Genomic DNA, 7555 nt, shown 5'->3' with positions numbered 1-7555 from the left:
CGACTTTATGGGATACAATATCGTTTATAAATGAAATCATTGCATATTCACGACGCTCTCTTAGTGTTTGAATATCAATCAACATACACCTAGCTTTGTAAGATGGTAATGGAAATTCTGTCCAACCTAATTTGCGATGAGCATATAATAAAAATTGTTTTTGCACCGACTCTATCCTTTCATCATGTACTGTTGAGAAAGGTGACCAAATTATGCTACAATATTCAAGTATTGATCTAACATAGGCAATAAACAATGTTTTTATAATGTATGGATCATTGAAGTTATAAGCGAAGCGTTTGATGAAGCCTAACATATTATTAGCTTTATTTATCATAGTGTTATACTGCCGTGAATCGCAAGTCAGTCCCATCTGTAAAAAGTAGGCATTGAGAAAATGGGCTGTGAAGTTTTCAAACTCGTTTTCCATACGAATATTCAAAAAAAATCCAGGAGATTGGAACATGTTCCAATCTTAATGAAACTTTCACAACTTGCTTTTTACTACGATATCTTTACGAGAAAAATATAAAGATGATCAAAACAAGTTACATTTTTGTGTTCCGCGGTGCGATAGTCTGTAGTGGGACTGATATGCGATTACTTTTCATGATGGGACAATTTGACTTGCTGTTTTTTCCTATTTTTTCGAACAAATCATATTTTTTTATTAATGCAGCTGAAAGAGCATTGGAAGAGATATTGAAAACTGAACTCAACTCAATTTTGACGAAAATGCAGATGGGACTGACTTGCGATTCACGGCAGTATAGTGATCAATGAAAGTAAGTTTTGAGTCTAAAATTATGCCTAAGTCTCTGATTCTATTACATTTTACAACACTTTGATTGCCTAAAATTATTGTTACATTAGGAATGTCTCTTTTCCTGTTAAAAGATATCAGGTTACATCTTTTTTACATTCAGTTGTAGTAGGCTTTTCTGACACCACGTGTGGAAGATTTGTACTTCGTGTTTAAAAGTATGTATGTCCTGTGCAGTTTTTATTTCCAAATAAAGTTTCATATCGTCAGCATAGATTAATACTTTTATTTTGTCAAGAATAAACGACAAATCGTTCACAAACAGTATAAACAAAAGCGGACCTAAATGAGAGCCTTGTGGAACCCCTGAAGTGGCATGTTATTTTTTTTTTTTTTTTTTTTTTGTCGGGTGTTGAATCACTGCGTCCAATTAGCTTGAACTATTGTGATATCCCCTTTTACTGTATGTATAGTACATACATCATCCAGTGCAGGCTCTAAGAAGGGCTTACCAAATATCCTGGACCTACGATGGATTTGTGCACTGCAATAGCAGATGAGGTGTTCTGATGTTTCTCGCTCATCGTCACAGAAGCGACAGTTGGAGTTTTGAACAATACCGATCTTTTGTAAATGGTATCTGCTGGGGCAGTGTCCTGTTACTAGACCAGTGTATAAACTGAGATCCCTTTTGCTGAGACCTAATAGTTGTTGGGTTTACTTTGGGTTTATATTTACAAGCCTTTTTGACTGACTCGTATTAGGAGATGCATCCCAGTTTGATGAGGTCTGGCTAACCAGCCAGTTGTTCAGTTCCATTTTTAAGAAACTGTCTGATATTCCGAAGAATGGCTCGGGGCCAGTGAACCTATTAGCAGATCCGTTTCTGGCCAGCTCATCAGCAATTTCGTTTCCCTCTAGACCCGCATGCCCTGGGATCCAATATAGGTTAACTCGATTGCAGAGAGCTAGTTTTTTCAAAGCTAGAATTGCTTCCCACACTAGTTTTGAGTTACGTGTAAGTGTTAAGCGCCTGAAGAGCCGCTTGGCTGTCGGAGAGAATACATATACTTGCGTGTCTGTATTTCCTCTTCAGGCATAGTAACGCACATTCTAAGATAGCATATATTTCTGCCTGAAATACTGTAGACCACTGTCCTAAGTGAATTGAGGTTTTTGTTCGGGGTCCGTAGACTCCAGAATCTGCCAGATTATTCATTTTGGAACCATCTGTGTAGAATTTAATAGACCCTGGAGGGAAGTTGGGTCCACCTTCTTCCCATTCTTGACGAGAAGACATGATCACCTTATAGGGTATGTCATAGTTGACTACCATTTCCATCCTGTCCCTACACTTTTCTACAATTGGATTTATAGAAAATTCATTTAATATACTGAGGTGACCCGTAAGATCGTCTGATAGTAGGGTTTTTGTTCGTTTCAGCCTCAACGCACTTTTCTCAGCGTCCAGCTTTATGAATTGATCCAGCCGGGGCAGATTAAGCATCGCGTCTAAGGCAGAGGTGGGTGTACTGCGTGCTGCACCAGTAATTGCTATACAGGCAATACGTTGGATTTTATTTAACTTTGCCCTTGCCGTAGCCTCTTTTGTTTTAGGCCACCAGATAAGAGAAGCATAAGTTGTTCTAGGACGAACAATGGTTTTATAGATCCACATAATCATACTTGGTTTCAGGCCCCATTTCTTACCAAGTGCTCTGGAGCATACCCAGAGTGAATTGAGGCCTTTTTGCACCACTGTTTGAAGATGTGAATTCCAATTTAGCTTGGAGTCAAGTATGACACCAAGATATTTGGCTTCCTTTGAGCAAGTCAGTTATGTTTCGTTTAGGAGAAGGGTTCTCAATTGTACCTTCCTACGTTTTGTGAAAGGTACGATGGTGGTTTTGGAAGGATTTATTCCTAGTTGCTCTCGTTGATACCAGGAAAAGGTATGATCAAGAGCTAGCTGCATCCTTTCGAATATAACGTCTTCAAATTTGCCTCGTACAATAATGACCACGTCATCTGCATATCCTACCACTTCGAAGCCTCTCCTTTCTAAGCTATCTAGAAGCTCGTCCACCACCAGTGACCAAAGCAACCCACCTTGTGGGCACCCCCTTGTAGCCTTTACAGTGACGCACGAACCACTTAGCTCAGAGGAGATCTGTCGATTGGCTAGCATAAAATGTACCCAGGTAGCAATGCATGGGTCGAAATTCCTCCTCAACATTGCCGATCCTATAGACGAATTATCGAATGCACCCTCAATGTCAAGAAATGCTACAAGAGCGATTTCTTTAGCTTGTAGAGTTTTTTCGATCTTATTGACTAACGAATGTAGTGCTGAGATCGTGGATTTGCCACTCTGATACGCAAATTGGTGTTGTGAAAGAGGCATTGCTTTCATAAATTTAGAATTTATGTATTCGCACAATACCTTTTCCATGATTTTAAGCATCACGGATGACAAACTGATCGGTCTAAATGCTTTGGGATTTGTTTTGTCTTTTTTACCTGTTTTAGGAATGAAGACAACTCGAACTTGACGCCAATCATCTGGAATATGCCCTGAAATCAAGCTCGCCCTAAAAATCTCTACCATGTGTGGGATTAGCGTTTTCTCTGCTTTTTGGATTAACGCTGGGAAAATCCCATCCATGCCAGCAGATTTGAATGGCTCAAAAAATCTCACAGCCCTTTCAACTCTGGCACAAGTAAAAGCTTTTTTGGCAACCTTAATTGCGTCTCTTTTTGTCCCAGAAACCAAAGATATGGTCTCTTGTGGAACTGAAACAGCAATCTCAGTACCTTCGTCACTTATTCTTGATTGAGGAATTGAGTCAGGGAAGTGAATTCTTAACATTTCACTCAATGTATCGCTTGGCTCTACAGTGAATGAACCGTCGACTCTACGGATACTACCCAGACCATTGAAGTGTTCTTTTGAGAGTGTTTTTTGAAGCCTGGCTATTACGGGGGTCATCTCTATGTTCTCGCACATACTAACCCATGATTTTCGTTTTGAGCGCCTTAGCTCCTTATTATAGTCTGTTAGAGCTTTTTTGTATAGGCTCCAATCGGAAGTACGCTTAGCGCGGTTAAATTCTCTACGCGCTGTTTTTCTGAGCTTATCTAGAGTTTTGTTCCACCATGGAACATCTCTACTCGAACTAGTTGTTCTAGTCGGACAACTCTCTTGATAAGCATTAAGAATTTTGTTTTTAATGCAGGTGGACGCCGATTCCAACTGCATTATGGATTTAATATTATTTTCAATTATGTATGATTCAGATTGGAGAATTGCTGAATAGGTTTCCCAATCAGTTTTTTTAGGATCTTTAAACGTTCTTTCTATCGTTAGACCCCCTTCCCAGTCGAATATTATGTGTTTATGGTCTGACATTGAATTTTTTATTTTGTCAGAAATAGATGGACTACATAAAGTCAAATCCAACACTTCCTGTCGAATGGAGTTTGAAAATGTAGGCTTGTCGCCAACATTGCATATATTGATGTTTTTGGAGGAAAGAAACTGTAAAAGATACTCACCTCTGGTGTTGATATCTGTACTTCCCCATACGGTGTGATGCGCGTTCGCGTCGCAACCAATGACGAACGGGATGTTGTGGATACGGCTGTAATGGACAATCGCAGCTATCTCTGGTGGAGGAATATTCTCCGCATCGCCAGGAAAATACGCTGAAACCATGAGGATCTCAGATTTTCCCCTAGCGGTGGGCACCTCCATCCTGACTGCCACGATGTCCTTTTTAATGAATTCTGTAATAGGAAAACATTTAGTGTTATTGCGTATTAAGATAGCCGCTCTTGGAGATAGCTGGCTATCATCATATACCAACTTACATGAGTTTAGTTGAATACCTAGTATCCTGGTTTTATTGACCCACGGCTCCTGAATAAGCGCCACCGTCAATTTTTCTTTTGTGAATCTCCGACAGAGTACATCTGTTGCACTCTGTGCGTGGTGGAGATTCACTTGAACTGCCTTAAGCGCCATATTTAGGATTTCCGCTTTTATCCAGGCGAGCATCGCCCTTCTTTGGATGTTGCGGATCATCACGGTTTTGTTTTGGGTTAGGTTTCAGAACTTTGTTTTTCCCACCCATCACATCCAGGCCTGCGAGTTTCGCCCCTGTGGTCAAGACTTCACTCATTTCTTTTCCACTGCTAGTTTTAGATACCTTTGGGTTGGTACCACTTGAGCAGGGAATTGAAGCTGAGCTCGGAACTTTTCCTTTAGGAGCGGACACGCTAGCCTTCATGGTGGTCTTTGGGCGAGAAATTGCGTTCCTTTTACCACTGTTTGAATCAGGGGCTTCCTCAGAATTTTCTTGGGCCAGCTCCTTATTCGGCTTGTCGTGGGAAACGGAGGGTGTCCTCTTAATTTTCCTCAACTGGATTTCTCCAAATCGGTAGTTGAGGATGAACTTGGATTTCGACAGCATATCCATTGACGATCCATCTACCGTAAAGATCCATTCGACATGGATGTCATTGAGGATGGACCTTTTCACGATACGCCAATTCGTTGTTTTCAACCCGTTCTGGCTCTCTATGAGAGCCTTAATGCGTTCGTCCGCGAAGGTTGAGCTTTGAGGGAAGAATGCTCGAAGAAGCTCTTGGCGGGGAATGTCTTCCTCGTTCAGTGCAACCAACTCAGCACCTTCCCAGGTATTTACTGAAGGTGTTATTTCTTTCACCCACTCAGCTGTCTCTTGATCCTTGCAAATTAGAACCATGTAGCCAGATTTGTAGACAAGGTTACAGAATTTGGGTTTCAGTGGCTCATCACGCTGTTGTTCCACTTTAAGCAACAGAGCATCCTGTAGAACGTCTAGTTGAGCCGTCGTGAGCTGGGCGGTTGGAAAGTCTTTGGGTATTATCCCGACCTTCACACGCTTGGTCATATCGCTGTAGCTCTGACCAGTGGCTTGTTGTTTGGACCCACTTTTTTGTGGCACTGAGCTTGAGGATTTTTCAGCGCGCTCTCGGGGATCTAACTGGTGTTTCATCTTCTTCGGCTTTGAATCCTCTTCAACCGTAGCAGATTTATCAAGGTCGTTTCTCGTTCGCTTAGAAGAAGCAAGCACAGTACCCTCTTTTGCCAGGATTTTGGATAAAGCCTCGTTTCGGCTTAGTCCGCTTTCCCGGAGAGCTTTGAGCTGCTTCCTTTGTGAGCGCGTTAGGTTTTTTCTGGGAGTTACATTGCCTTCAGCTTCCTCACCATCCATAGGATCGTCCATTTTGGGTCCTTTTTTGGATGGTACAGGTTTAGGGGTGTTGATAACGACCTTGATTCCATCATCCTTGTCGTCGTCCGTGTTCACCGATTCAATCGACGAGGGGATACCAGGATCTTCTGAATGTCCCGCGCTGGACTTTCCCGGTGCGTTGGGTTTCTGGGACGGAGTAGATTCCATCTCCTCTTGTGAACTGCACAGTAGCTGGTCTTCTGTAAGCCCAAGCTGGCTTAGTGAGTTTTCCACTTCCATCTTTTCCGACTGTGTGAGGTAGTCGTCACCTTTGATTGGTTTGCTAACACTGGTATTCATATTGTTGGTCCCACGAGTCGCTAGGGAAATAAAGGTCAACTGCATCATTACCCTGCCATAATGCAGCAAGAGCTGCATACTGAAGAGTTCGCCCTGGTGCTCTTCAGGCTCCGTGTGTGATTGAGCATTTATGAAACCCCCTCAACCATTCTTCCATCGGTACGGGTCGCATCACACCTTGGCGTTGGGGTTCATTGTGGGGGCCGAGATTCGTACGTCTACGATTTCGAGACAAAACGGATTTCGGTCCCCCACTGTATCCATTTTCTTTAAATGATGGCCATGGATAACAACCATCACAACCATCCACACTTTATCCGGGCTTTGGACCGGTAGCTCTGGTTCTCAATAGTTTCATGTTCATACGGACAAGTTACTACAGGGATCCGTCATAGCGTCAGCGGTGGCATGTATGGGAGTTGACTTATTTCCAGGGTTCTGAATTTTCGTATCGATGATGCGAAATCTACGATTTTTCGCACGTAAGGAGAATGCTTTTTTCGCTTCCACACGTGAACATCTTTTATCGCTCACACTAATTTTCCCTGGAGCAACGATGGAGGATAACCGAAAATCACTCCACTCTGGGGATAATTTCTTTTTCACTCCATCGTATTTTCGCTCACCAACTGCTCCCGAGAATTATCACTAATAAGTGGATAAACAAAAACTAGTGCCGGCAACGGGATTCGAACCTAGAACTTTGCTAAAAACAACCGTAATGCGTGCACGCTAACCATGCTACCACACCAACTTGACGAAAGGAGTGGTTAATTTGGTGCATAAAAGCAACAGCTGCGTTAGCGTTAGCGTTAGCGTAGTTACGGTATACTTCGTAGATTGGATACTAGCAACATTCATGTTTCTTTTTAATAATCTCATCCTGACTACTTTCAAGAACAAGGCAGTGGAGTATACCTTGTTCAAATCATAAACAAGAATGCTAAAAGCATGAATATCGCTATTCCCGGCCACGCCCATCTTTACCGTAACTTGGGATAGGGGAAGGAAATGTTGATGTAGCACTTACTTAATGAGAGGCCACCGACTCAGCGACACCCTCATAAGTGCTACGGAGTTGGAGGTTGGGGAAGGTATATTGTCAGGATTCGCCTAGAAAGCTGGCGATAGACCATAAATATTTGTTGTTTAAGCGTTTTCAAATTAATCTTTTGAATGCCGGCAATCAAAAGAGAAAACAATAACTTATTTA

Source organism: Aedes aegypti, chromosome 3 (assembly GCF_002204515.2).
Source record: "Aedes aegypti strain LVP_AGWG chromosome 3, AaegL5.0 Primary Assembly, whole genome shotgun sequence".
Taxonomy (NCBI): Eukaryota; Metazoa; Arthropoda; class Insecta; order Diptera; family Culicidae; genus Aedes; species Aedes aegypti.
The sequence above is the reverse complement of the archived record's forward strand: the minus strand, read 5'-3'. Positions refer to the sequence as shown.